This window comes from Chenopodium album, chromosome 12 (genome assembly GCF_948465745.1).
Source record: "Chenopodium album chromosome 12, dcCheAlbu1.1, whole genome shotgun sequence".
NCBI classification, from domain to species: Eukaryota; Viridiplantae; Streptophyta; class Magnoliopsida; order Caryophyllales; family Amaranthaceae; genus Chenopodium; species Chenopodium album.
The window spans coordinates 2,829,492-2,851,516 of NC_137845.1; the positions used below are offsets into that span (position 1 = coordinate 2,829,492).

The following is a 22,025-nucleotide window of genomic DNA, read 5'->3' on the forward strand; positions in this document are numbered from 1 at the left end:
CTTAATATAATGTTTGCTTGAAACACCTAATATTTCCTCTGTTTCTTTTTAGTTGCTACACTTTCCTATTTTGGAAACTGTTAATTAGTTACAACACTTTCTATTTTTAACATTTTTTTCTCTCTATTACTCTTCTATCACATGGCTTCATTTTATCTTTCTCTCTATCTCTCTCCTCTTAAAAAATTGTCTAGGAGAACATGAAGATAAAAGTACGTGTAGCAACAAAAAAAAAAAAAAAAAAAAAGGAGGAAGTACAAAGGATATCACTTAAGTTGGGCTAAAATAAATAGTGAAGGGTTAAAATAAAATGGTGGAGGGTTAAAATAAAATAAATTTAGAATACAAATAATAGTTATCGGTTACTAATAAATGTATCATTTTGTCAAAATTTTTTTAAAAATGCAAAATAAGTAAAAGTTTTAAAATAATTAAATAATTAAACTTAAAATTTTCAAAACATTGTTTACTTATTGTAAGAAATTTTTTGAAAGTTAAGAGTAAAATGCTAAATAAGTAAAAGTTTTAAAACATATTAATAACCAAAATTGCGGGATATTCACCATGTTAACATCTTGATACTTTATATTTGTATAGTATACACGATCATTATTTACAAACTATAATATAAGTTTTGAATACAATTTAGATAATTGTTGTTACTGTAATATAGTTCTTGAATACATTTAAGTGACAATAGTTGTTACTAAATAAATTACAAACATACAATCGTTACAACCTGATTTATTTTATTTTATTTTATTTTTTATAAGATTTAGCCCTTTTTTTCTTATCTTTTAATCACAATTATTTTAATTATCATTCAAGTGACTACAAACGTTTCGTGGATGGAAAGCTTGATATTTGTATCTAAAAGTGAAAATTAATTTCTTATTAATATGTTACCGAGATAATTCAAGAAGTTTAATGTGTTGCCATTGTGGGTAAGATTTAGCCCTTTTTTTTCTTATCTTTTAATCACAATTATTTTAATTATCATTCAAGTGACTACAAACATTTCGTGGATGGAAAGCTTGATATTTGTATCTAAAAGTGAAAATTAATTTCTTATTAATATGTTACCGAGATAATTCAAGAAGTTTAATGTGTTGCCATTGTGGGTAATCTAGTGTCCATCTTCTGTTACTAATCAATAATCTAACTTCAAAAAGGTTTATACTTTGATGTTAAAATCTGGAAAAACTAAAGAAAATTGAAAATAACGGTATTTCCATTCACACAATACTATACAATTCGATTGAAATGGGATGAAAATACAACAAAATTTGTCTTCAAACCAATTTAATAATCTAAAAAGCAATAAGATGAAACTAATATATGAATAATCTGTAAAAAAAAAAAAAAAAAAAAAAAAACAGATTTTTTTCCAGTTTAAGATTCATACAAATAAATTAAAAAAAAAAACACAAAACAGAGTTGAAACAACAAGGATAAAGAACAAATAATTGAAAAAATTGTACAGCGAAACATTTTACTAGTACATTCATATCAATTTCTGAAGAAAAAAAAGACATCAAAACTTTAAGCAAAAGATGAGGACTAATTTTTATAGAAAAAATATAAAAGAAGATGAAGAACTTTTAAAGGAAGAAAAAATCGGACCACAAAAATTTCAGCCAAAAAAAATGAGAGGAGAATTTTTCGGTAATTAGATAGATAAACAATGTTTGATTCATGAAACATTATATAAAAAAAAAAAATTATAGAAAAAATCTGAAGGAAAAAAATCCATGAACCTGAAAAACATTAAATTGGGGATAAGAGAGAAAAAAAACAGACCATAAAAAATTCCATCCAAAAAATTAGAGGAGAATTATTCATTAATTAGACACATAAACAAAATTTGATTCATGAAGCATACGGAGTAATATAAAATATTAAATCAAAGAAAAAATCTGAAAATAAAATAAAATAATTTCATGAACATATAGAACATTAGAAGAGAGAGAAGAAAGAAAAATTGGACCCAAAAAAATTCAGCCAAAAAAAATAAGAGGAGAGAGAATGGGGTGGTTGAGAATTTGGATACATTAATTGTGACTTGAAAATAAAAATCAAATTTGAAGTTATGTTTGAAATTCTATTTGAAATTTGAATGGAATGTTTTAAAATAGTTTTTTTTGGGCTCTATACAAAAGACCTATCACAAACTGCCACACCATTGGTTTATACTTGGCCCTTTGGTTTATGTGTAGCCTTTGCCAAGTAGGTTAGAGTCTTTGAGAACATAGAAATTGTGGCATTGCCATTATAGAGGTAGTGAGGTCGGATCCCTTAATATTAATTGGTTTAACCCATTTTTTATTTTTGCTATTTTGGATTCACCATTTACTTTAATTTGTTCTTGTCATGATTTGCATCATTCAAGGACCAAAGATAAGAGATTGAACTTCGAAAACTTCGCCAATTAAATTTTTAATATCTATATTTGCAATTATTAAAGAGAATAATGACTTTGGAATTCAATGAAGCTTAATATAAGCAAGATCTCGTTATAAATTTATTTAAAAAATAATAAAATGAAGCAAGTTGTTGTCGATTTCCCCCTACGTGTTCATTTGGATAGACAAATAATGAATCTTAAATTACTATATAAGGTATAGGAAAAATTACTTTACCAGGGAGCATAAATGATAAATAACTTATAAAAGGTCCTTTTAAAAGTAATTATTCCTATTCTTCATGAGTTGGTACCGACTGTCAAATAAAATCCGCTTTAATTTAATAGGAGTATAATCCTGTTTTTTAATACTATTATTGTAATATCTACTGAATTTGTTTAGTCAAGTTTGTTCCTTTATTTATTATTTTTTTTTAGCTTATACTTGTATAGGTTTATACTGTATTATTTATCTTCACTTCATTTCATACCTACGTGTTGGAGAACAAAATTAGTTACCAACTCGATACAAATTATGGAGCATATATCTCTTTACAAAGCGAATGTTAAGATATGAGGTAGGGGTGGCAATTCGGGTTAACAGGTCGGGGTCGGGTTCGGGTTAGATTTCGGATCAATTTCGGATTATGCTTAGAAACTATCAAAAATAATTTAAAACTTAATATTATTATGAAATATGAAATTTGGATTAAATCGAATAGAATTCGGGTTGTTCGGGTTTAGGTCGGGTTCGGGTTTCTTTCAATAAATTCGGATCGAATTATCGGATTGGGTCAAGGATTGCCAGCCCTATATAGTAGTAATATGAGGCAAATATTAAGGGACTGGACCGAAGTAGTAACCTTGGTAATCTGATTCCTACTCCACACATCCAATCCAAATATTCTAGTAAAGTGCACACCCTTTTTACTTTACACCTTTATGCTGTTCCCATTTTACTTCCCACTGTTCTTTCCACTAAATTCCTCCACTAGACCTGTTTTGACCTCAATATTCTTCCTTTCTTCAATCTCATTCTGATTCAATCCACCAAAAAAACAATAGAACTAAAATGAATCTTTATGGTTTTAACCCAGAAATATCATGCCCTTTTCTGGGTGATGAAGAAAATGCTGAACCATCACTTCCAAGTTACAATCACCAATTTGGAAATAACATTACTAAAAATATTTCTGATCAATCTCATGAGCATACTTCCTTTGATGAATGTCAAATTAATGTCTCAAATAATTTGGGAAATTCACTACCAAATGACCCAACAGAAATCCCTGCAATCCCAGATACTTGTTTTAATTACATAAATGATCTTTTAAGGGAAGAATATTGCTCCCCAGATGATCAATTTCAAACCCCAAATTCAACCCTTGAAGATTATATGGCTGCTCAATTGTCCTACAACAAGTCCTTAGATGCTGCCCTTCATCTTGGTGAGAATTTTTCATTTTCATTTTCAGCTAATAATCATGATAATAATAATAATCATAATTATATTCTTGATCAATGCCCACCTCCTGATATTTGTCAGACATCTCGCCATTGCTTAGATGATTACCTTGATATGTTTTCTAGCAATAATAACATTAATATTCCATTTTCCTATGCCCCTTATTTTGGTAATAATGATAATTTTGGGTCTACTTTTGCTACAAGTTTACCCATGAATGAATCAATATCCCATGGGGCCGGTCTGAATCCGGCCCCAGGGGATTTGATTGGGGGAGGAGGAGAGTCGGTCCACTTTAATGAGGCCGGTTTCGGATTTATAATAAATGACAATAATTACCTTTTGCAAGACCAAGTGATTGGTCATAGTGTAAGCAGGGTGGGGAGTTTGGAGGCACTAATTTGTGAAAAAGGTGATCAGAGTTATTCTGATAATACTAGGAGAAGGAAGCATGATAATGAAGAAAATGATGATCAGAGAAAGAACAAGAATATGACAACTTGTAATGATGAAGTTATTGAGCAAATTGAGCGATATGGTGATGTGATACTCTGCCCTGAAGGAAGAAGTAAGCCAGGTGCACCTGTGTAATAGCAGTAGCAGGACACAGAATTCAGGTGATTCTTCGAAGGGCTTGAAGAAACGAGGCAATAACAAGGTACAGGCTCCTGATTTGAGGGGGCTTTTAACGCGGTGTGCTCAATGTGTAGCGCAGGTGAACTTAACTGGTGCTTATGACATGCTTAAGCAAATTAGGGAACATTCATCACCTTATGGAGATTTTCTCCAAAGAGTGGCTCATTATCTTGCTATTGGCCTTGAGGCGCGGCTAGAGGGAAAAGGGTTGGAATTGACTCATGCTTATGAGGAGGTTTCTCCGTCTGTGGTGCTTAAAGCTAATCGGATTTATGTTGCATCAGTACCGTTTCAGATAATGTCTTATTACACTATGAACAAGACAATTGCTAGACTAGTTGAGGAAGCACCAAGTATTCACATAATTGATTTTGGGATTTATTATGGACTTCAGTGGCCTTGTATTATTCAGAACCTCTCCAAGAGGCCTAATGGTCCTCCAAGGATACGAATCACCGGGATTGATTTCCCTCAACGTGGTTTCCGGCCTGCAGAAAGGGTTGAGGAGACAGGGAGGTGTTTAGCCAAGTATTGTGAGAAGTACAATGTGCCCTTTGAGTATTATCCAATAGCAAAGAAATGGCAGGATGTACAACTTGAGGAGCTAAATATTGAGAGAAATGAGCCTCTTGTGGTAAACTGCTTGTACAGGGCACACCTACTCTTTGATGAAAGTGTGGAGGAAAATAGCCCAAGGGATACATTTCTGAAATTGGTTAGGAAAATCAATCCTGATATATTTATGCACGCGGTTGTCAATAGCACATCGAGTGTTCCATTCTTCCTAAATCGATTCAAGGAGGTCATGTTTCATTACTCGGCCTTGTTTGATATCTTCGAATCTACAATGAGTAAGGAAGATAACGAGAGGTTGTTACTCGAGAGCAAGTTGTACGGACCTCAAGCATTGAATGTAATAGCATGTGAGGGTATAGAGAGGGTTGAGAGGCCTGAAAGCTATAAACAATGGCAAGTTCGGACTCAAAGGGCAGGGTTTGAGCAAGTAGGATTAGACCGCGAATTATTGAGAAGAGCAAGGGCTATGGTTAAGAGGAGCTTTAGAGAAGAATTTAGTTATGATGTAGATGGAAATTGGGTGGTCCAAGGATGGAAAGGGAGGATCTTGTATGCCATTTCTTGTTGGAAACCTACTTAAAAGATTTATTGTTTTTGTATGTTTTCAGCTGAGTTTATTGTCATATTACTGACCATTTTGTACAATTGTATTGCGTAGATGGTAGATAGTAAACTTTTCATGGATGATTGATATTGTTATTTGATAGTATGTACTTAAAATTGATGCTTATTATAAAGTCCAACACTTTTGCTTCCTCACTATTTAGTGATAAACTGATAACCTTGAACAATTGAAGACTAGCATAATTTTTTAGCCGGTCTACTTTCTACAATTCGGCCCAAGTTTAGTTTGATTGTGGTCCTAGCCCGATTGGTTGGGCCATTTTTGTTGGTATGGCTTGACCAAAATAGCCTTAGACAGGTAGACTATGGTGGTCTCAATGTCTCATGTAGTCACGTCTACTTCGGTTAATCCTGAATTAATAAAAGCATTGTAGAAAAGTTAATCAACTGTTGTTTTAATTATTGAACACATACTTAAATTATTTATTTTCATAGTTAATAGCTTTTTGATATCTAACAATTACTTGCACAACTTATAAGTTATAACTACTATCACAACGTACTACAACTAACTTTACAACTATATATTGCCAAACGCATCCATTGAATTATAAATTTCAAAAGAGTTGCATTGCCATATATGAAAGAATAGTTGCAACTTTATCATGTACCACCTATTTATTAGCCAATGAAATTTATTAGGTGGACAAGAATAATTTGGAATCATATTGCATAAAATAAAATAGGGTAATGTTATACATAGCCCTTAGGGGTATATATAAACATTAAAAACACTCTTGAAAATTATATAAAATTAAGAATTCATGACAAAAACACGCATAGATCAGTGTAATTAGTGTGTTTTTGTCATGATTTTTTAAATTTATACAATTTTCAAGAGTGTTTTTAATGTTTATAGCCCTTAGGGCTATGTATGACATTCTCCAATAAAATATAACAATCATACTGCTATATTTGTTTAGTATATTGCAATAAATTAATTTTAATACAAAGTATTTTTTTTGAAGCAATAATATGAGGTATGTTACCTTGTATACTCTCCTTGTTTTTTTTTTTTTTACAGAGTAAAGTGTATGTTACACTAAGACCAACATATATTCTGCTTACCCGTCATATATATATATATATATATATATATATATATATATATATATATATATATATATATATATATATATATATATTTCCTAAGTAAATATAACATCCATTATTTATTTATTTATTTTTTACAAAAAGGAAATATAACACCCTCAAATTTTTTATTTTTGGGAAATTAATGCCCTTAAATTGTGCACCATGACTCCTTGAGTTTGAAAAACTATTTGGGACGGCGGCTAAGTTGCCATTTGCTTAGGTCAGAACTTCAATTAGTTAATCTAACTATTTGTAAACTAATTATAGAATTGTAGATATTGCAAGATTCCAAGTATCTAACAACTGCAATTTATAACACTCAATTTTTTCCCCTAACCCTAAAGGCTATGTACTAGTTTTACCTCCGTTAATGGTTTTGTAACTTTAGGGTATTATTTATGAGATATAAAATATTCCAAATTTGTAGATAACCATTAACGAAGGTAGTATATCATTTTCCTTCTTTTTAATTGACTGATGCATTGTCTTAATTTGACCACTATATTTCTTTTATAAATAAAAAAATGCGATACTCTAATAGTAGACACTAAAATAATATATTCAATAAGATTATAAGATATCATATTATTATGTTATTTCTTATGAATTAGTGATAATTTATTGGTCGATATTATTAAAATTTGACTCATAAATTACAACGGAACAAACAAATTAAGTAGGAATTGAGGGAGTAAAACTAATGGAATTGTTCTCTTATAGGGGTAAGGGCCTGTTCTGATATACTGAACTGAACTAAACTGAACTGAACTGCTTGAAGTTGAATTGAACTGAACTGGATTGCACTAAATATTTATGAGAGAAGGAAATTAGAAACTGAACTGAACTGAATATTTTATGAGAGAAGGAAATTAGGAACTGAACTAAAACTGGAATTAAACTGAACTGAACTGATTGGAGCTTAACTAAACTGAAATGAAAATAAGCTGAAAAGAAAAAGCCCTAAGTTGCTCGTATTATCCACTTTATGCTAACCCAATAAGGCCAAATACATGCACCATTATAGGATTAGTTAATTTAACCACTTAAATGAGACCTTAAAGCAGTATTAGATTATTCTTAGTGTAGATGGTTATGTTTCAAAAAAATAAAATAAAAATAAAAAAATAAAATAAAAAAATGTAAGAGGTTAGCTACCTGATTAGCATTAATTAATACAAAGAACTGACATTCATGTCTAGATACATAGTCCGGAAACAAAGGTGTTGGATTTGGATGTCATACATATGCATTATAAATTTTTTGTTTTGTATTGCTTTTCTTTTGGGCATAAGCTCTCTGGTTTTTAGGATCACCATTATTTATTCTTTTTCGTACAATTTATACTTAAAGTATTTACAAAATACACTCACATAGATTGAGCAGGTACCTTTACAATCCAACATAAGGCTTATAGATTTTCTTCTAATTATTATGAGAGATAATTATAATAAAAAAAAAAAATTAGGGCTTTTTTTTTTCTTTGTTAGGTAAATTAGGGCTAGATTAATTCTTCTTATTTTCAATTTCAAAACAGAGATACTTCCTCCATTTTTGTCTTATTTGGAATCTTGAGATATTAAAGTATTTTTATTGAATTAAAACTAATTTTATTAAACTAAACTTTTTTTTTTTTTTTTTTTTTATGAGTAAAAACTTATTATTTTTATTGAAGTGAAACTATATTTACTGAATATATTATTTTAAGGTGAAGGAAACAAGCTCTTATATTACTCAAAAAAAAAAAGCTCTTAATTTTTTTTTTTTTTTTTTTTTTTCATGTTTGTCAAATGTATATATTTTTTATTATGCATTCGTAAAATTATGTAAATTAGATTTTAATAAATTGAGTAGATACTTAGGGTCTGTTCTCTTCAGCTTAATTTTAGTTCAATTCAGTTCATTTCATAATTTTTTTCTCTCATAAACAATTCTTTTCAGCTCTATTCAGTTTAGTGTAGTTCAATTCAATAAATCAGAACATGCCCTTAGATGAATTTAACAAGTCATATAACTATGTTTGTTTTCTTTATATATGTTTCAATTTTTCATGACAGATAATTTAAGTTGAGCATAGGAATAGTGTAATTATCGAAATGTTACAAATAAAAAATGTACACATTCTGATAAATCTAACAAAATTCTATTTGACAAAGGTTTTTCTTATACATTGACATACATTTAATTAAGGTTAAGGTTCAATCAAATTAGAGGATTAGACCATTTAAGACCAGACAATAGAAATTCAATAAAAAAAACACCTTATTTTATGGTGAAATAAACAAAACCTAGATATCGAAAGACTTGACAATTATGAAAATCATTTTACTATCTATGCCTTGCTTATTTGAATTGGTTGTAAGAAGATAATACATCATAATAGATTAATAACTCCGTATAAAATAACTATCATATACAAAGTATTATGGAGTGTCGAGCCAAAACGTGTCTACTTTGAGGGTTTTCGAGTTAATTTATCTTCAAGATTTATGACAATATATTTATTAACATACCAAGATTAAGCAAAAGCTAACGAAGGTCCCGAGTATGTTAGATAAAATAACTAAAAGTAGAAATATTGAATTAAATTAAACGTATTACACCGATCACCATGTAATTTTGACATGCGTTCCTAAATTAATATGGAGTACTACTCCATATCTAAAGAAACTATTATACATACTCTCGGACGTTCGTTAGCAAGATCATTAAAATTATTAGATTAACTACTATACGTCTATACTTCTGGAATTTTCCTCATATGCAAATCAGATAAAACCTGGGATTTAGGAACTTTGGGTTAAAATAAAATAAAATTATTTATATACTCCAATTTGCCATTCTTGTTAGTCACATTGACCATATTTAAATGTCTAGATTTCTATTTGTAGCTCCTTCCATGAAACTTCATACTACGTACTACAGTTCAGTTTCATATTTTATACTCGTATTTCTATCTATTTATATGACGGTTTTAAAGGAATCATACCCACATTCTTCAGTACATGTTCATTATTTTCCTCATTTTTCTTCGGCTATTTTGGTCACCACTCTTCTAATTACATTTCAATTTGTTAATTTATCACTTGATTTCTTGTTTTTTTGATTGATTTTTTTGGCTATTTTTGTTGTTGTGTTACTGGGTTTGGGTTTTCTGTAATACCGACCACCTGTTTGATCATTTGCTTGTGTGAAAAAACATTCAGACTCTATTTTTTTTTTTTTCCCTATTTTTTTTATTGCACCATGAATTCTGTACTTGTTGATACTCATCCCATGAACTGTGTCTTCAAATTATATACAGAAATGGGTTCAAACCCAGCTTATGGAAATTTCTTTCAAAACCCTGAATTTGAGAAAAATGAGAGTCAAGTTAGTTTAGAAGCTCCTCATTTGATTAGTGAAAATTTTTCTCCACTTGATCAAAATGAGAGCAACAATAGTTGTTTAAAAATACCCGATTATTCTGACCATTGCCTTAAATACATTAGTGATATTCTCTTAAAAGAAGATTTGGATGAAAATCCTGCTTCTGCACAAGAGCATTGGGCTCTCCAAGCCACTGAGAAATCATTATATGATGCCCTTGGGGAGTCATACCCTTTTCAACATTTATACACTCCTTCACCTGATTGTTTCCCGTCATCTTCGGATCGAAACACTATATCCCTAGATGATAGCTCTTCCGGAAATAGTTTTAGCTCTTTCGAGTCCAATTGGGGTCACAGCCAACCTCAATTAGACCTCACTACTGTTAATGATGTGGATGATTTTGTTCAATCCTTCTTGGAGTTGAATCCTCAATCCTCTGGCTCGAGTTCTAAAGATGGCGATGATGAGGAAGTAAATGATGTTGTTGTCCCTAAGAAGCCCTTATCGACTGCTTCCAAGAAAGGGGAGAAGCCTGTTAAGGGCTCGAGGAGGAAGAAAAGTCGTCAAAGGGATGACGATGTTAATTATGAAGGAGGAAGGTGTAACAAACTTCAAGCCTCTAGTAGTGAAGATTATGCTGAGTTGGAGCAGTATGATGATGTATTGCTTTGTAGTGAAAACAAGGAGGATGCCTCTTTAAGTCCCAAAGAATGTTTAGTTGTTGAGGCACGTGGTAAATTGTCGAAGACAAAGGGTCATGGAAGTAGAGGTGCACGAGGGAAGAAGCAAAACATCGAGGTAGATGAAGTGGATTTAAGGAATCTTTTGATTGAATGTGCGCAAGCGATTTCAAAGTTTGATCGTAGGACGTCTAATGAGCTGCTTAAGCAAATTAGACAGTATTCCTCACCACATGGTGATAGCACCCAAAGGGTTGCCCATCATGTTGCCAATGGTCTAGAGGCGCGTTTAGCAGGCACTGGTTCAACCATCTCTACTGATATTTGTGATATGAAAATCTCATCATTCGATTTCTTAAACTCCTACCGGCTTTATGTCTCAGCCATTCCTTTCAAAAGAATGTCTTATATTCAGGCTAACAACACTATTTTAAAGTTGGCTGTGAAAGCAACCAAAATCCATATCATTGATTTTGGTATATTTTTGGGTTTACAGTGGCCCTCCTTCATACAAACCCTCTCAAAAAGACCAAATGGTCCACCAGAACTTGGTATTACAGGAATAGACTTTCCTCAGCAGGGTTTTCGGCCAGCAGAGAGGGTTGATGCTACAGGGCACCGGCTAGCTGGTTATTGTAGAAGATTTGGTGTGCCCTTCAAGTATCAGGGCATAGCTGAGAAATGGGAAAATATACAGCTACAAGACTTGAAGATTGAGAACGACGAAATGGTGATTGTGAACTGTATGTTCAGGTCTGGAACACTACATGATGAGACAGTTGAACAAAATAGTCCGAAAGGTGCATTCTTAAGGTTGATAAGAAATATTAACCCCAATCTTTTCATACATGGAATTGTGAATGGTACATTCACTACTCCATTCTTCATCAATCGATTTAAGGAGGCGCTCTATCACTATTCTTCTGCATTTGAAGTGTTTGATGCAACTTTACCTCGCAATGCACATGAAAGACTGTTGATTGAGAGTGAGATGTATGGGAAAGAAATCATAAATGTTGTAGCGTGCGAGGGTGTGGAGAGAGTACAAAGGCCCGAAACATACAAAAAGTGGCAGGAGCGTTCATCAAGGGCAGGACTACAGCAGGTACCATTAGACAGGGAGTTTGTGAGTAAAACGAAGGCCATGGTAAAGGCAAATTATCTTAAAGACTTTTTTGTGGACGAAGACAAGCATTGGATGCTCCAAGGTTGGAAGGGAAGAACCTTTTGTGCCCTCTCCTTATGGAAACCCTGTTGATGTATAAGAGTGATGATAATTATTTTCGTGTTCATATAATTGTAATATCGATCTATATGATGTATACTTCCTCCATTTCATATTAATATGCAAATATTTTCGTTCCAATTTGGCCTAACTTCGATAACATCATTTAATGTACATTATTTGTTATTGATCATCCTATTGATCCTCATGTTCGCGTAGCATGATCACACGGATGCAGGATACTATCATGCAGAGGTGTTGGATTCAGGCTGATATGCTGAGCTGGCTAACTGAAGTTCCTAGAAGCTTCTAGAGTTCTTGGTGAGACAACAGAATTTGGCTGCTGTAATAAACTAAGAAATTAGTTACTAGTGTCCTAACAAACTCAGGGAGTTGGTTAGTTTGTTAATGCAAGTTGTTAGAGCATTTCCATTCTGTTGTAATGATGAGCTGAGCTTAGTATAAATAGCTCAACCTCGGAATTATTTGTAATGATCAATTCACACTTAGATCGGTACATAATTTTACATAAATTAATTGACTTAATATATTAAAAAATATATATATAAGTGGCATAAGGTAGTTGGGGTATTAAAAATGATAGTATGAGAAAAGATAGTGGAGAAAATATTTTTAGGAGTAGTAACGGGGTTAAGTGTGGGTTATGGAAGGAGAGAAAAATAATTTTTAAATAAATAAGTTGATTGTCAAAATGGAAGTGTAAGTGTGTAACACTAATAAAATTCGCCGTGCATAAGTAAGAAATATGATGCTAATTGGGTTGTCTTGGTTGAATTACCAAGGAAAAATAATTGCTAACTTTCTAATAAAGGCCTTAGGATTGCTGATGCAGTCATATTTTGGTCAGTCAAAGACTCAAGTTTTGAAGGATGAGAATTGAGAGCTTATAATTATACGCCATAAAACTTGGATATACGGACTACTTTTATTTGACTAATCGCTTTGTGTGACAAGTTTAGTGAGAAACTATAAGCCCCGCCGCATCTTGGTGTCTTCAATGCTTCATGTATGAGATTTTGGGTTTGAAAGCTTTTACTCCCTATTCATCTACCAAACTTGTAATCATAAGCTCAAGTTCTCAACATCCAAAACCTTAATTTTCAACTTATTAGTCTAAAAGTACGTCAATATTACTCTACTTCTTGTGTCTCTAAATGCTCTTCTCATTTCAAGTAGTGCAATTATATACGGAGTACTACGATAAAGGATAATCGTTTTTATTTATTTTCAATTTAATTTTAGAGTCAAATGTACTCCACTTCTTATTTGACTTGTTCCAATAAGGGCTGATTTTAACAGTACAAAATATCAATTTTTTTTTAAAAAATAAATTTATTATAAAGTAACTAGAGATGTTAAAAGATATGTACCGACAAACATGCACATATACATGAAGAACTTTTAATGAAGGGAGTAAGAACAATAAAATGATTTCAATTCGCTAATATACTATGTATGCCATGCATTATTATTCCATCCTAAACTGAATACTACGTATTACAATTGTGTGGCAACTTAATTAAAATAAAGGTGCTCAAAAGTTATATGAAGAAGTGAGTTGGCATACAAAACCTAACAATAATTGGTAAGATAAAAAGGAAAGATATTGTTGTATAAGTAGCACAAATGTTTAAGAATTACACTTAGCTTATAAGTAAGTTTAGGTGTTTTGAGATTACTCATATAAGTTATTTAGGTGTTTCCACTAGCATTATCAATTTTGACAATACATCACCCTATATTTGTGTTATTATATATAAATATACTCTTATCGATCTTAATTTGAAAATAACATGACTATATACTTTATACTGAAAACTAACACCTTATCAATTATAAAATTACAATATTTAATACACAGTATATATTTTCTTTAAAATTCAACTTAAGCTTATCCATCTTGATATAAAAACATATTCTACCTCAATTAAACTCCCAAAAATTCAATTTTTTTTAAAGACTTGTAATAAAATTCAATAAAAATTAGGTATTTTCAAGCAACCTAATAAAGGGTTCAATTAGTTCAAATTTTACCATTCTACTTGTTCCAATTTTTCCCAAGTCAAAAGTTACATTTCAAACTAGCTATATCTTTTTTTTTCTTTTTTTTTTTTTTAATAAAAAAAAAAAATAAAAAAAAAAATAAAAAAAAAAATAAAAACAAGTTGAAATCTCTTAAAATTCTATTTCACACCATTTTAATGTTTTTTTAATAATTTTTTTAATATTAAAAATATTAATTTTTTAATACAAAAAAAAAACCTTACAAATATGCGTGCATAGTACAAAGCTAGCAACAACATCTTATTACACAGGTTAGTCTAGACTAATTTTAATCAAATCATTGCATACTCATCTGTCATCTCATACATATTCGAGTGCATCTTATGTAAATTTATGATGGAGTAAAAAAAATTATATACTCCGCATATTCGAGTGCATCTTATGTAAATTTATTATGAAGTACTTGTATTTTTTACTCTTTGTAAAATTTTAAATAATTTAAGAAAAAAAAAAAAATTCATTCAAATGTGCAGCAGGTGTTGTGTCCCTTTAATCCTTGCTCGTGCGCTATGACTTTATGAATTACTCCGTAGAAAAAATGTGGGGTCGGCGGCTAAGCTGCCATCTTTGTTTTGGTCGTAAATTCAATTAGTTTATCTTAAGTTTTGTAAGTTTGTAACTAATAATCGAGACTGCAAGAGTCCAAGTGTCCAACAACTGCAATATATATACCCAATCAATTTTTATTAAAGATGCTTTTTCATCAATTAATCTTTTTATGTTTTCTTTTAGCCAATTATAATGCATTGGCTAAATTTGACCATTATTAAGAATAACACTGACTCTGATTGGGTGTAATTTTGAATCAAATTATCTCAACGCACTGAGTAATTTATACCTTTTGGGGGTGACAGAAAAACACAAACAGGTTTTTTGTTTGTAATCCTATTCCTCTCACTATGATTAAGCCGCACTACTTCAAAAGTTGCAACAGACTTGTTAGTGCATATCATGTACAATTATCAAAATTATTCAGCTTGTTGTTTGACCATGGTAATTTTACCTTTACTATATCCCACCCAAACGGCGAAACTTAAATTGTGTTTTTATTAGATGTGCTACAGTGTAAATGTCAAAGTGCGTAACCTGCAATATATATGAAAACTATTATGTGAGTTGCTTTGAATCATATACTAGACAAACATGACATAATTTTATAAAATAAAGGGATTATCGGTACTATTAATGATACTCGTAGCTTTAGCATGGTACCTCTCTTGTAAATGGACTGAATTCTCCTTCTTGTTTGGATTGCTCAGAGTTATTCCCATTTTCATATATAATTTAACATTTCATCACTTGAATTAAAGAATTAATTGAAGTCGCTAAATTTAATGAACAAAACTAATTGTCTCTTTCTCTTTTAGAAGGCAACTTGCTTATGTAAAATATCAAGCTAGTTTCATAATCATATATCCACTTTATGCTAGGCCAATGAGGACAATGACATACAACATAGGAGTAGTTAATTCAACCACTTAAATGAAACCTTGACCATAGTTTAGGAGGTTAGCTTTAAGGAAAAGATCATGCATGTCCAGATACATACTCTGGAAAGTGGAAACAAAGAAGTTGGGATTAGGATGTCATTTGTTTGCCTCACTTTTAATAAAGTCCCTCTAATTTCTCTATAAAATACTTCATCCGAATCTATATAATTTTGTTTCCTCTAGCTTTTTTAGAATCAACATTGACCAAATATTGGTCTTCTAACTTGTAAAATTTACTGCATTAATACTATCTCCGTTAATAATTATTTGCAACTTTGGAATATTTTATATCTCACAAATAATATCTCAAAGTTACAGATAACAATTAACGGAGGTCTTATATTTCATACAACAACATACATGTAGATATGATGTTTTAAGAGGTACTTTTACGATATGAATTTGTAAAAGTTTTCTTCTATATACAATGAGATATATTTGTACTTCTTTGTAACCAAAGTTGGATTTTATAAGATAAAACAGTCGTTAAAGACTTAAGGGGCGTTTGGTTTGCGGAATATAGGTATGAGGTATGAGTTTGAAATGATTAAAACTCATACCATACATTTGGTTGTCAAAAATATGAATTTTAAACCCATGAGGTATGGGGTTTAGAAACGTTAGTGGGGAGGTGGGTTTGGCTCATTCCAACCCCTTAGCTATCAAATATGAAGAGCATGTTCACATTTACTGAAATGAGCTGAACTGAACTGAATTGAATTGAATTGAACTGAACTGATTGAAGCTGAACTGAACTGAACTGAAATTAAGCTAAAGTGAACAAGCCTTAAGTACATGGTATTAAGGGGATGAGATTCCAGAATTGAATCAAACACAAGGTATTATGTATCAAATTCCAACCCGATACCACCTTAACCCTATTCCTGATTCCAACCCCATACCACTCTGTGAACCAAACGACCCCCTTAAAGTTTTCTAATATGCTTCTTATATATATCATTGGTTGAAAGAAGATTAATACTTTGTAATAAATTAGACAATCCATAAAACACAACTATCATAGATATATGAAGTGAATTATAGAGCATAGCTTATTATTGATCGTCCTGTGCTAGGAAGACAGAAATAATTTTGAATCGAAACGTATATACTTTACTTTAGTGTTGATTTAAGGTCATCCAATAATAAGGATTATAGACATAGGAGCTGAGGAAACGTGGAGACTACTTAACTAAGAACTTGTTTAATTCCCTAATATTCACTTATTTTTCAAGAAAAATAATTTTTTTTTTTTTGACGGCAAAAAAATAATTATTTGGAATAGGGTTAAAAATTCAAATAAGCATAAATGAAATATGTTCAATAAAAATAAGTTCTGGTATGGGTAATTAATAAAGATCACTCAAGTTCAATTTAAAGCTAAAATAAGTAGTTATAATATGATCAAATTAAATCGGCCTCGTAAGTGATTAAGTAAAAATCAGCCGAATAAATCGCACACTAATTGTGTAGAAATTAAAGAGCTTGTCATGCATGCGTTACACATCATTATGGGTGTACTTCGCAACAAGCTATAAGAGTTATAAGTTGTTACAACATTTGTATTTTGAGTCAAAAATGTTGTTATCAGATTACATATTTACTACTGAAATATTATAAGTATATCAATAAAATGATATTAAAAAACATATCCTCTTAACCATTATGCAAATCAATAAAAACAACTTTCGTAATGACATGTAACCGTCTAATTGGTCTCAATTTGTCATAACTACAAGAAATAACAATCATGCAACAACTATCATACTATTAATAACTAGCATTTTGGCCCGTTCAACGAACGGGTTGAAGCTCATTTTATTTTTCTTGAAATGTGTTACTTATTTGTGTTGTATGTGTAGGTGATTTTTTATAATAATTTGCTTAATTTTCTTACTTATAATTTGCAAGTTAGGAATACATAAAGATTTTAACATTAAATAATTTGTTATTTTAACTTTTACATTAAAAGGGTATAAAGAGGAGTACAACTTTTTTTTATAGTGAAAATAGAACACTCCATTTCTTACTCAAATTTGTAAGTTAGGAATGCATAAAGACTTTAGCATTCAATAACATGTTATTTTATTTTTTACTTTAAAAGGGAGTATAAAGAGGAATTATTAATTATTGTGTTATGTGGCATATCGCATATGGGTGAATTATGATGACATGATTAAATAATTTGTTATTTTAACTTTTACATTAAAATGGTATAAAGAGGAGTACAACTTTTTTTTATAGTGAAAATAGAACACTCCATTTCTTACTCAAATTTGTAAGTTAGGAATGCATAAAGACTTTAGCATTCAATAACATGTTATTTTATTTTTTACTTTAAAAGGGAGTATAAAGAGGAATTATTAATTATTGTGTTATGTGGCATATCGCATATGGGTGAATTATGATGACATGTGTCATATAGGTGATTGTGGTTTCGCTTTTTAAATACTAAGTATAGATATATAATCTAAATGTAGCAAACCCTTCAACATATTAACGACTATTCCTCTAGACTTTGTCCTTACATATGAATATATGATAGTCACATGCAAATAATTAGGATTTTATGAACTTGGGCAGCAAGAAAGAAAAGTACTCGAGCAACTTATTTCTCAAATTTGCCTTTTTTTTTTTTTTTTCTTGGTTCACTCAACATTCTACTAACGCTGTCTTTATCACATTGACCATATTTAATTGTCTTGAAGCTCCTTCCATGAAGCTTCATACTAATACTACTACAGTACAATTTCAATCTCTACTTATAACGGTTATAAACAAATCAAAGTTACAAACTTGAGTTCATTAGTTTCCTCATTTTTCTTCAGGTACTTCTATCATCACTCTCTCACTACATCAAAATTTCAATTGAAGCTTGCTTCTTTCTTTCAATTTGTTCATTTATCCCTTGATTCCTTGTTTGTTGATTGATTTTTAGCTGATTTTTTTGGTGGGTTTTGGGTTTTCTGTAACACCCACCACCTGTTTGATCATTTGCTTGTGTCAAAAACCATAAATACTCTGTATTTTTCTGCCATGAATTCTGTACTTGTTGATTCTGATCTCATGAACTCTGCCTTCAAATTCTACCCAGCTGAAATGGGTTCAATTTATCTAAAGAACCCAACTTTTGGAGATTTCTTTCAAACCCCTGAAATTGTTGAACCTCAAACCCTTGAATATGAAGAAAATGAGAGCAAAATCAGCTTAGAAGCTCCTGATTCGATTAATTTGGATACTCTTTCAATTGATCAAAATGAGAGCAATAGTCGTTGTTTGAAAATACCTGATTTTCCTGATCATTGCCTCAAATTCATTAGTGATATTCTTTTAGAGGAAGATTTGGATGAGAATCCTGCCTCTGCACAAGAGCATTGGGCTCTCCAAGCCACTGAAAAATCTTTGTATGATGCTCTTGGAGAGTCATACCCATTCCAAAATCAGTACCCTCCTTCATCTCATTATTCCCCGTCATCTCCGGATCCAAACACTATATCCCTAGATGATAGTTCTTCTGGTAAGAGTTTTAGCTCTTTTGAGTCCAATTTGAGTCATACCCAACCTCAATTAGACCTCAATGTGGATGATTTTGTTCAATCCTTCTTGGAACTGAATCCACAATCCTCTGGCTCGAGCTCTGATGATGGCGATGATGGGGTAGTAAATGATGTTGTTGTCCCTAAGAAGCCTTTATCGACTGCTCCCAAGAAAGGGGAGAAGCCGGTTAAGGGCTCAAGGAGGAAGAAAAGTCGTCAAAGGGATGATGGTGATCATGAAGGAGGGAGGAGTAACAAACTTCATGCAGCTAGTAGTGAAGATTATGCTGAGTTGGAGCAGTATGATGATATATTGCTTTGTAGTGAAAACAAGGAGGATGCCTCTCTAAGTCCCAAAGAATGTTTATCGACGACAAAGGGTCATGGAAGTAGAGGAGCGCGTGGAAAGAAGCAAAGCATCAAGGTGGATGAAGTTGATTTAAGGAATCTTTTGGTTCAATGTGCACAAGCAGTTTCAAGTTTTGATCTTAGGTCGGCTAATGAGCTGCTTAAGCAAATTAGACAGTATTCTTCGCCATATGGTGATAGCATCCAAAGGATTGCCCATCATGTTGCTACTGGTCTAGAGGCACGTTTAGCAGGCACTGGTTCGACAATCTCTACTGATATCTGTGATATGAAAATCTCATCATCCGATTTCTTAAAAGCCTACCGGCTCTATGTCTCAACCATTCCTTTCAAAAGAATGTCTTATTTTCTAGCCAACAATACCATTAAAAAGTTGACCGAGAAAGCAACCAAGATCCACATTATTGATTTTGGTATATTTTTGGGTCTACAGTGGCCCTGCTTCATACAAGCACTTTCAAAAAGACCAAATGGTCCACCAGAACTTCGCATTACAGGAATAGACTTTCCTCAGCAGGGTTTTCGGCCAGCAGATAGGGTTAATGCTACAGGACGCCGGCTATCAGGTTATTGTGAAAGATTTGGAGTGCCCTTCAAGTATCAGGGCATAGCTGAGAAATGGGAAAATATAAAGCTAGAAGACCTGAAGATTGAGAGTGATGAAATGGTGATTGTCAACTGTATGTTCAGGTCTGGAACACTACTTGATGAGACAGTTGAACCAAATAGTCCGAAAGATGCTTTCTTAAGGTTGATAAAAAGTATGAATCCTGATCTTTTCATACATGGAATTGTGAATGGTACATTCACTGCTCCATTCTTCATCAATCGATTTAAGGAGGCGCTCTTTCACTATTCTTCTGCATTTGAAGTGTTTGATGCAACTTTACCTCACGATGCACATGAGAGATTGCTGATTGAGAGCGAGATGTATGGGAATGAAATTGTTAATGTTGTTGCATGTGAGGGTGCGGAGAGAGTACAAAGGCCTGAAACATACAAAAAGTGGCAGGAGCGTGCATTAAGGGCAGGATTACAGCAGGTACCATTAGACAGGGAGTTTGTGAGTAAAACAAAGGCAATGGTAAAGGCAAATTATCTTAAAGACTTTCTCGTGGATGAAGACAGACATTGGATGCTCCAAGGTTGGAAGGGCAGAATCTTCTGTGCCCTCTCCTTTTGGAAACCCTCCTGATTAGAGTTATAACCATTCTCATGATCATATGTTTGTAATGTCAATCTGTAACATTGTAATCATTATGTAACATATTATTCAGTTTTTCATCTGTTTCGTGGTCTACGATTTCAAGTCGACTTTGAGCCTAGAAGAGCTTAGATACAAGTATTTCAGAAAGGGCAAGGTGCAATGTCACAACTGACATTTTGACTATACCATGCTCAGTCACTATACTATTGCAGATCACTTTCTACTTGATCTTATTGGAAGGTCATTTAGGAGGTTTTTCGTGTGATATATCTAGGATAGTATTGTAGATGGTCTTAATCTATGTTGTAAAAGAGAGGCCTTTCTGTATACAGCCTTCCAGCAAATCTGCAGAAAAGCTTCTTATTGATTGATGATTGTAATACTACCTCTGTTATATATTATTTGCAACGATTTGACATAAAGTAGAGGGGAAAAATATCTTATCATTGCAAATAATATGAAACGGAGGTAATACATGTACTGGAGCACATGTTTATAAATTATAATGAAGCTTCTTTCAAGTCAAGTATGACATAGAATACTACTACGTATTCAAAAAAAAAAAAAAAGTACGATATAGAATACATAATTATGAATTCAGATCACGTTGTTTTTGGGGTGACTTGCAGAATCAGTCTATTTCAAAGCATTATTTTCGAGTTTTAGGCTGAAAAATCTTAACTAAAAATAAGTTTTGATAGAGAGCATAAAGCAACACATGCATTGATATAGTATCACACGGGTGCACCTTGCACATACAATGAAGCTCAAAACAGAAATATAAATAACATTCTCAAGAATCTCAACAATAGAATTATAGATTTATATTCCGTAGTTCACATTGTTAAGGTAGTCTCTTGATTGGCCTGAACATAGTCCCTAAACTACTCATAGTTGCCAACTTTGAGTTGGTCAAAAGTTATACTACTAGTTTTCTTTGAAAGTTATTGGGGAAGTTAGTAGGGATAAATAGTTATTTATGGAGTAAATAATTTTGTATTTTTAAGAGGGTGTAGGATTTTGGAGCAACTCGGTTGAAATTGACATTATTATTACTAGTATTTTTTTTTTGACACAAGACATTATTATTATTAATACTCCGTATTTGTTTGAGCAAGAGGGGGACAACACTGGTCAAAGGTTTTCTTGATCAGCAATTCAGCATATACAAGTATAAACTTTTTTGTTTCTACTACTTTTGTAGGGGATATAAAAAAGGTATCAGCTTAACAAGTGCGAGAAGGACTTTGACTACCAAGCAAAATTT

The 22,025-nt window shown here is 31.9% G+C and overlaps 3 pseudogenes; all 3 read left to right on the top strand.

The window, feature by feature from the left end:
- Positions 1-3,403: 3,403 nt before the first annotated feature.
- LOC145571602 (scarecrow-like protein 30 pseudogene) lies at positions 3,404-5,826 on the top strand (annotated as a pseudogene).
- A 4,070-nt stretch (positions 5,827-9,896) lies between these two features.
- LOC145570027 (scarecrow-like protein 30 pseudogene) lies at positions 9,897-12,104 on the top strand (annotated as a pseudogene).
- A 6,354-nt stretch (positions 12,105-18,458) lies between these two features.
- Positions 18,459-21,140, top strand: LOC145571604 (scarecrow-like protein 30 pseudogene; annotated as a pseudogene).
- Positions 21,141-22,025: the final 885 nt, after the last annotated feature.